At 34.3% G+C, this 9,993-nt stretch overlaps 1 long non-coding RNA gene across 4 annotated transcripts in view; it reads right to left on the bottom strand.

Annotated features, from left to right (window-relative positions):
* Positions 1 to 6,818: 6,818 nt before the first annotated feature.
* LOC102021742 overlaps positions 6,819 to 9,993 on the bottom strand; it is a 4,262-nt gene continuing 1,087 nt past the window's right edge. For 3 of the 4 annotated variants that reach the window (XR_001232692.1, XR_001232689.1, XR_001232690.1), the window contains exons 2-4: positions 8,238 to 8,451; positions 7,024 to 7,296; positions 6,819 to 6,908 (exon numbers count right to left, since the gene is read on the bottom strand). This is a non-coding gene — a long non-coding RNA (uncharacterized LOC102021742). The remainder of the gene's footprint in view (positions 6,909 to 7,023; positions 7,297 to 8,237; positions 8,452 to 9,993) is intronic. The other variant, XR_001232691.1, reaches the window with a different exon arrangement.

Raw genomic sequence — 9,993 nt, 5'->3', positions numbered from 1 at the left:
AAAAAAAAAAAAAAAAAAAAAAAAAGGAGGGAAAAAGAAGCAAAGGGAGATCATGCCTTTAAAAAATGGGATGGTTGAAAAAGTTGGGTGGCAGGCAGTCCCGCAGTCCTAATGAGAATACCAGATTCTCTGCAACCGTAGGTGCCAAGACTGCTGCAATCTGTAATCACCTAGGGGAGTATTCTAAGACCCACTGCTCAGGCTTTCATCCAAGTTACATCAGACTTTCTGGGGACAGAACTCAGATATCAACAGTAAAGTTTTCCAGGTGATCTCACTGTGCAGCTACATTTGAGGAAGAAAGAAATTGCAAAGAAATCAGTATGTCATATTGGACGACTTGGAATATTTATGTGTGGCCTCAAACCAAAGAATAAAACAAAATAAAAGAAATCCTCCTCTCTAAAGCTACTTTTTCAGGGTTTTCAAACATTGTTATATTAAGCAGTATAATCATAGTTTTCAACTATATTTTAGAGTTAAATGACTGATGGGTTAATTCAATCAAATGATTGATTCAATCACTCTAAATGAAGAAAACCGGAGTTTGGGTTATGTATGGGTAAGGTTTTCTTCCTTTAGATGCTGAGCATGCAGGACTCCTTAACACAGTTTTATAGCAGGTTGTTCTTTTTGTAACGATAAGCTTAAAAATAACATGTGTATTACATGCAACAGATTTAAACAAGGATATTAATATTGTCCCTCCTTCTGATATGTAGAAGAGTATATATATATACATATATATACACACATACATCTCTAGACCTTACAATAATGCTAATTTTGTACCATTAAAGAAAAAGTAAATGATAGTCTACTGATTTATATTCCAGTCTTAATAACTAAGATTTTTAACTATATTATATCACAATAATTGTATCATACATTGGATATATCAAAATTTGTTATTACGTACATCTGTTTTACTTGTTTAACTGCAACACAAGATAGTAAAAATAACAAAAAGCTTAGGAAAATTCAGTCATCTCTTCCTTCCCAGGAAGATAGTATCTCCTATCGAAGACCTTGGAGATGGCCTCAAAAATTAGTGTGTCCTAAGATCTGAGACATGAGTGGAGATGATTATTTTGTTGCCTTTTACCAATAAAACACTGAAACAAAGCTTTCAGTGAGAATAAAATGCTCAAATCTATCCCTGAATTGATTACTAGTGGTGTATTAGAAAATATGTCATGAGTATACTAAGAAACAGGACATGGTGGAAAAGAAGCTTATAAATAAGACTTCTATATTTTCTGCTTAACCAAGAATTGGCTCTATTTTTTATGGTTACATTCTATTTGTTGATCTGTGTCAGCCCATGTTACACTGGCAATGCATTCACTGCATGGTATTTAACATCAAATGAGAGGAAAAGGTCAACAATCCATAGGAAAGGCGTCACATAAAATCCGTCTCAGAGAAATAAAAATTAAAAGTCAATGGAGTAGCTTCTGGTTATTACTTAAAAATGATACCAAGCACTTGTGTATGAATTGTTGATTGTATTTTAGGTCTTTCCCCTCAGTTAACTCACATGCTTCAATCTGATAAACTCTGTATAGTTTTATTATACTTTAGAAACTATCATTTCAAAATGGTGGATTATGGTAATTTTAGAAAAATCTGATCTCTAGTTTACATTCAAAATATTCATCCATAAGAGAACTTACTTATCAAATTTATTTTGGCCACTGGATAAAGAACTTTTTCAAGTGGTTTGATAGACATATAAATACATGGGTAGATATAAATATATTGATATTTATAGCCATTATATATAATACATTATATAGACATATCAATGAGGATGATGAAAGAAAAATTAATAGCACATATATAAAGGAATTACATATATAGAATGCTAGAACAATGCCAAACGTATATATGGAAACTTATAAAATATGTATCCGAGACAAGTTAATATTTTAGTTACAGATCATTAACATTTATTTATTTATGCTAGTTAATAATAATTACTAACTAGTAGTAGTTTATTAACCATGTTTGTTTTATTGCATAGCTCTTGAAAAACAATCAAAATTAAGGTAGGTGTGTTTAGTAAAAAAAGACCTAACTTTAACCCATTCCTGTCCTTTCTCAAGTGCATAAAGTCTTACTAGGAGATCTTACAGCATCATTCATCCTATAAATCACCATTAAATATCCACTGTGGTGCTGGTATGATTTTCTATTATTATGAACTGTCTATTGAGTGTAATGTTTTCAATGGGTAGTCAGCATAACAGTCATACTAAGAAGTTGTGTGTGGAGAAAATAGTATTTAGCAGCAGCAAAATCAAGAAGCTTCCAATTTGCTAAAATTAAAACATTGAAAGCTTGCATTTAGAGTGCTCTACTGTTATTTTTTGCCATCACTACAAAATTCAAGGCATCAAAATCTAATTCATTGTCTTTGGGATTAAAGCATCACGTGGATTAGACTGAACTCTTGAAAGTACTTGTTAGTTATAAAATGGTAATTTGTTCCATACCCTAAACTGAGCATTTATATGCTTTATATGGTGCTGCTCATTAAGTCTTAAAAAAAATGAAATGCATGGCAAGTTTTTGATGGAATCCTCACAGGAAGTCAGAAGTATGGTGGTAAAATAACTTACAATGTTCAGTGCTGGGAAGTTGCATTCTCTTGTTAGAAAACATTTCTCTCCCTCAAGGAAGCAACGGTTCCCAGCATGGTTTCAACTGGACCATGTTGAAATCCAGTTCCATGTTAGAATAAGTTTAGATTTATGAATTAAGTCAACACTTAGCCACCAGAACTCTTTGTTACAGCCACCTGCTGGAGTAGCTATTCCTAAGGCATTCTACACCTCAGTGCTATTTTCAATTCCACTGGCGTGTGCACCATTCTTACAATGCACTGGGTGCATTTGCCTGTATGTTTTGCAAATTGTTTTGAAGAGATATAGGGTAACAACTACTCCAGAAATCCCTTTGGGGAGATGTTTCAATTTCCAGGTTTAAGAATTGATTAAAACGAATTCATGCCAAACTGGCTGCATAATTATTTCCAGAGCAAATTAGACTGAGAGGTAGTTTATCATTTGTGCTGGCTGACTTGCTGAAGGATTTATTTTCTGTTAACAAATGAGTGAAACAGTTTGGCAGATTCCCTATGAAAGAACTAAAAATATTTTACTTTAATTTTAGTAACTGCAACCCAAGAGTTAGCCTGTATTACTGATTTCATTTTTCGCAGAGGGATTAGGTACTTGAATCTAAGACAGAATGTTTAAACTGAATGACATTATCAGTGACTCAGAATGAGTCAAAGTTTATTGTTAAAACTGATCCAGACTATGCTATGGTTTAAAGATGTTACTGTCAACATATAGATATCTTTTTTTCAGTAGAAATAAATTCCTCTTTTGAAATTTATTGTCATTTAAATTCACACATATTTTAAAAAACTTTTATCTTACAATACTGACAAATTTGTCACAAAATAATCATTTGCATTAATTTATTCATTCAGTTGTTAATCTAAATTTGGCACTCAAAGACAGCCTAACTGCCTAGTAATCAGGACTTTCAATAACACTCTATAATCTCTAATGAGATCTTTATTTTATGTTAAATACTTGATATTATCCCAGTTTTTCTCAAGTGCATTTATATAGTATATATGTAAAATATATAATGCACATTATATATAAATATAATTATTTGCCTCGTTTCCTTACTTTTCATACATGGTTTATAAATTACAAAGCAATTTCTTTGCTTTTAAAAACTTTGTGAAGCTCATAAGTTTAAGTTTCTTAGCTGGGTGTGGTGGTGCATGCCTGTAATCCCAGCACTCTAGGAGGCTGAGGCAGGAGGATCAAAAATGTGAACTCAGCCTGGGCAACATTGTGAAACCTTGTCTCAAAATTAAAAAGTAAATTAATAAATTTTAAAGGGCTGGGGATGTAGTTCAGAGCAAAGGCCCCATGTTTCATCTCCAGTATCACAAAAACACACAAAAAAACAAACAAAATCTTTCTTGCCACAAATTTTTTAATGCAAATGAAAGGCAAAAAATTTGCCAAGTGTGTTTATTAATCTGGTGAAGAGTTTGCTTTGTTACTACTACCTTTCCTAAGAATTAATTTTATCTCACTTGTATACTAATAAAATTTCACATTTAATCTGTGACTTAGTTTGATATATTAAAAATAGTAAGTAGAGTTTTCAGTTTGAGTCTTTTGCAGTGAACTTAAAGCCATACGAACCTGAAGTCAGACCTGTTGTCTGGTTCACACTGCTTAACTATTGGTACGTCGGTTGGATTTATACCTGCTCCCTCAGTTTCCTGAGTCTCAGAGTCTTCATCAGCAATGTAAAGGAGTTGAACTAGATTATGTCTAAAATGTCTTCCGGCTCTAAGTATTTCACATTCTATTTTCTCAGACAATCTGATATTTCCCATCACTACATCCACAAAAGCAGGTTTGATTTAAATCACTAGAATTCCAATTCTATTTCCTGTCCGCTCCATCCTGAGATTTCAGAATAAGACTCCGGTCAAAGTTGCTATGGAAGATGACACGGCGCATCCTATCCAGTACCTGTGTGAGGCAGGCCACATGAGACGGAAGTAGAGACCCAGCTTCAAGAGGGTGGAGACAATAGCAAGTTCCTGGGTACTTCCATACTGTGTCCAAACTTGAGCAAACACCAGGAAGATGCTAAGGACTAGGGAAAAGATGAGGGAAATTGGTACAAAACAGAATAGAATTTTTCTATTAAAAACACCTTTAGAGCTCTATTTCCTATTTTGTTCTAGAAAAAAAAAATAAGGAAAAGAAACTGCAATCTATAATGAGAATTGGGTTTTATTGTAAAATGATAGTGTTATATCTTTTTTGAAACTTTATATATAAAAATGTTAAGTATACATATTGTGATATAAGCAGGACAGTGATATTTCTAGTCAACATACTTACACTATTTGAAAGTCATTTGTTAATCTATTTCTTCATATAATAATTACTAAAAACTTAGTTTGTGTCTATTGGGTTAGTCTAAAACACATTGGTGGGCAAATGGCAATTCAGTTAAGAAAAGAACAAATGCTCTACTGTGATATGCAAAAATAAGCACATATAATTCCTTCTTCAGCAAGAGTCAGGGTGTCATTGCTATGCTCTATCACCAAAATTATACTGTCTGTTCTTAAAACAGAGAGATTACATTTCAGAAGACAATAATAATATTGCCATAAATATTTGAGGTACACTATAGCACGTAAAAAAAGTAATGGAAAACATTATCAGTCTTTGTGATGTAAAGCCTGCCAAATGAAGGTGAAATCTTTATTTTTAGGTGGATAAAATCTCAGTACTAACTTTTTCAAAAGAACCAAACTTCAAGTATAAAATTGTGAGAAATCTTATAGATTTCTGAACTTTATTTAACTCCATATGTTCATAAGTTGCCTTTTGAAGTCTATTTTCTTCTAAACATTCATATGAAACATAAAATTTTTTGTTTTGTGAGTTTTCATTAGATGAAATTATGTTCTTGCTAATGATAGCATGAATATAACAGTGATAGTTTTAGATAAATTTAATAAACAAATACATGGAGATTTGTTTATCTGGGCCACGGAGCATTGCTTGTATCCATTGTTTAGAAAGCTCTTTTAAAATAATTGAACAATTCTGACATAAGTGCCGTTGCAATCAATTTGCTCTGGAGAGGGATGTGTGGTGATAGGGTGATCTGCCTGGCTGTATATATTAACAAAAATGTCCCAAAGGATTTGGAGAATTTTATTGATTACACTAGATGATTGCAGTGATATCATGTAGGCCATGCTGTTACTGTATAAGTTGGTTCCCAGTCATTAATATATGTTTGAGGTTAATAACCTTTAAAGATGTGAATTGCGTTTGTGTAAATGTATATTATATTCCCATTCTTTAATCCATATAACGGAGGAAATTCCAAGAAGATATCTCTATGACATTGGAGCCAAAACAAAGTTTTTTTGATCACTGTGTTCCTTTGGAGTTAAGACTTTTATGTCTTTGTAATATAATTAAACTGAAAAGGAAGAGGTACAAAATGTTGATGATGCAGTTATAGTCCTGTAAGGACTCATAGTCATCACGGTAGAAGAGCTCTGGAGTGAATTCTGAAAGGTCACCATCTCTGAATACTGGTGGGAGGAATAGAGACCATCATACACTGTGTAATTTGAAGACTGTCAGAAATCTTGTTGCTTTTTGCCTGGTAAAACAAAACAAAACACAAAACGAAAGCAAAACACTTCTCTCCAGTTCTCCTGTAACTACTAGTATCTAATATTCTGTCGGTAGAAGATCATTTCTATTGTTTAACTTTTAAAATTATTGTCAAATACAAACATCTCTGGAAGAGAAAACACACCCAGGCAAGGTATGCAAACTCACTGCTTCCTGGGACTGGTAGATTGGGAGCATGGCCCGGGAAAATGATGGGGACCATAGAAAAAAAGCCTCAAATCTCCTACTGTACAGTAGCCAATATTTTATATGAATTTTACTAATTTTGTATACTAGCAACCTATTAAAAATACTTTGTACCTGCCAAACTATACATACTACCTGCTAAGGGGGCCAGTTCAAACTGTTCTACGGGCCAGTGCAATGTTTCAATCACTTCTTAGAATTTAGAAGACCTGAATTTCAGTCTCAAATATGCTACTTTTGAATGATCTTAGAAAATCCAGCTAAACTGTAAACTTCCTGAGATCTGAATTTGTATCCCTGCACTAGTTAGCAACCCCAAAGGAGACAGATGACATACTCACGGTAAGTTAAGGGGATTTTATTTACAAGGGTACTCGTCATGAAATTCCAGGTGGAGAATGCACAGGAAGGCCCAGGAGCAGCCCAGCTGTCATCACCGAGGGCCTGAGAAAAGGGGAAAGGATGAGGTTATCGCAGATGGAAAGAGACACAATGAAATGTGTTCAATCTGAGTCCACCAAAGGAACATGTAAAGTAAGGGAGCCACGGAAAAAGTAACCTTGTTACTCTCCCCTTCTTCTAACTGATCTCCTGGCAAGGCTTCCCATTGGCTGACCGCACTGGAGACCTCAGGGTTGGGAGCTGGTGAATACAGTTTATGCCGGCGGAAATCTCCCCTTTCTTTCCAACGTCTGAAACAATGTGTTGAACCTAGTTGGCGCTGAATTATTATAGAATCGCTCAGTTTTGCCTTTTGTTTAATTTCTAAAAGGTAGATATTAAGGTGCTACGGTCCCTTCCAGCATCAATCTTCTGACTTCGTTATTTTATACTAGAAATGAGAATGTAAAAGGGATAAATTTGGGAGAAATTCTGAGAGCTTTATGTGTTCTATCCTAAAATCAGGTATTAGGTTCCTCACCACAAAAGCAAAAGAAAAACAAAGCAAAATAACAGCAATAACAATGATAAACCAAACCAACACAACCCAACCCAAACCAACCCAAACCAAATGGAACCAAATGAAACCAAACCAAGCAAAACAAAATCAACCTAAATTAAAGCCAAAAGACACTAAAATTGAGATAAAATTTTTTTGGAGTAATGTCATATAGCATATGAAAAACAGGGGGATTTTGCTATAGACTTCTTTGGTCTCTGACAAATTTTCACATATTTACCTTCAAGAGTGGGGGTAAGGATTGAAAGTTTTTGTTATTAATATGGTTGGATGCTTTAATAACAACCATATCATTAGAATATGCTATGAATCATTCATAGATACTATCTATTAGTGCTTGATATATGATCAACTGCCAATTTTAATCTGGGTCTTCATTTCAGAAAGGTTACTAAAGAACTGAAGTGAGATATTAATTGGAAGAAAAAACTTAATAGTGTATAAATCCTTGAGAAATTGTCTATTAGACAAGGTGAGGAATAAGGGGGAGTGATAATATGTTATGTATACATATGAATCTGCCAAAATGAAGACCATTATTTTGTATAATCAATAAACAGTAGAAAAAAATTCACTGAGAGCAATGACCCATTGATATAATGCTCACCAACACACACCTAAAACACAACAAATATAGTCTAGGATAAACTTCTTCCTCAACGTTAGAAAAGAAAGCATTTGAATCTAGTAGCTCTTGTGGTTGGCTGCCGTTGGAATCTATGGTGAGAATACACCTTCAGAAATAAGGTTGCTGGTCTGCGGCTTCATGCAGGGGAGCTGCATAACTCGCGATTTCAAAACGTGTAACTCACCCATTTCATAGCGTCCTCCAGCAGTCATCGACGTAACCCATGAGCTGCAGGAAGTTGTGGGAGTGTATCATCACGGTGCCATAAGCAGCTGGCCTCTTCACATGGGACAGTGATGATTATATCGCGGTTTCACAGAGAGACAGATCCAGGGAATGATGACAGCCGGGTGCCAAGCTACTTTAGACACACATCAAAGCTGATCTTGAAACTTGGCCTAGGTGTGGAATGGTGGGAAAAGAAGCGCGTGGCTTTCAGGATTTCAAAGAGTCACTTTCAGGGAAAAACACCACACAGAAAAGACGACGAGATGGAATGAACAGCTGCGCCAGGATTTGCTTAGTGGTTACACTGCCGAGCACAACTTTTGGTTGTACGAAGGATGAAAGGCAATGCCAACTTTGCGATTTCCTCTTCACCTAAGGACATCTGTACCTGGAATAGTTCGCCTTTCCTCTCCTCCCACTCCTGTACATTTACTTGAAATATTGTACATTGGGTTTAATCTATTAATGGTAGTATTACTTGACACAAATACAGGTTTGGATGCTGGGATCTTAGGAAAGGGAACACAATAGAACAATTGATAGGGAAGTCAATCAAAATTCCCTTGTATTTTATTTTGATATTGTTACACAGCAGTGAAATGTATTAGAACTGAATAACTGAGTTTGAAAATATTACTGTTCCACCATAAATGTTTAGATTACTACTTTATTCTGTTTTCTTTGTTTATAATTCAAATTCAGTAATGGTTCATAAACCTTTAAGGTCAGTGTGTATTTCCAACATGCTCAACACAAGAAAAAAAATTTAGATTACCTTTCTCATATACTTTTTATTTATTTATAAATTCTGTATAACCTTAATATATTAGATACATTATAAAACACACATTTTATAACATATTGAACAAACTGAGATAAAATGAATACATTATTTTCTTCCTATACTCCAGGGATTCCTTAAGGCTTAAAAAAATAGCAATATTGCTATTGTCTGAATAGTTGTGTCCCCTCTACCTGAGTTCATACGTTAAAACTTAATCCCCAGTGTGAAGATAATAAGAGGTCTTTGTGAGGTGGTGGGTCCTGAGGGTCCTACCCCCAGAACTGGATTGCTACTCTGATAATAGACACTCCTCACCAGTCCTTGTTTTGATCTTAAACTTCTCAACATCCAAAACTGTGAGAAAGGAATGTTTTTTAAGCCACCCAGTTTATGGTGTTTGTCATAGCATCCAAAAAGGGACACAACAAAATACACTAAATTACCTAAAGATAATAATCCCCATGTAATTTTGGAAAGCTTATAGGAGATTTTATATTTTTTGAACTATACTTCTAAGCATTTCTTGCTCATTTTTCAATTCAGATACTACCCAATAAAATGCTGTGTTGTCAGTATCTGAACATCACAAATTCGTTTCCTTTGAGATTAGAACATGGTTAACCCATCTCTGTTTAGTAATTCATTAGCCATAACTTATGTTTGTATTTGCCAAGATGGTTTTATGCAAACAAAATCCAGAAGAAAATAACATAAGCTGAAATAAAATGTGCAATACCATTCTACAAAGCACTGGCTAAATTTCAGAAAAATGTGTCTACTTTATCTCAAACTATATTTTATTTCAGGTCTTGTGAGAGGATATTTGAAAGAATTATAAACAGAGGCTTTGGTGCAAAAGCTTCTTTCAGCATGGTTTGCTGGTATAAAAATGTTCATACCAGTATACCCCATTATATTTATTATATTA

The sequence above is a fragment of the Chinchilla lanigera genome, unplaced genomic scaffold, assembly GCF_000276665.1.
Source record: "Chinchilla lanigera isolate Chin_1 unplaced genomic scaffold, ChiLan1.0 scaffold00009, whole genome shotgun sequence".
Classification (NCBI taxonomy): Eukaryota; Metazoa; Chordata; class Mammalia; order Rodentia; family Chinchillidae; genus Chinchilla; species Chinchilla lanigera.
The sequence above is the reverse complement of the archived record's forward strand: the minus strand, read 5'-3'. Positions and strand labels throughout refer to the sequence as shown.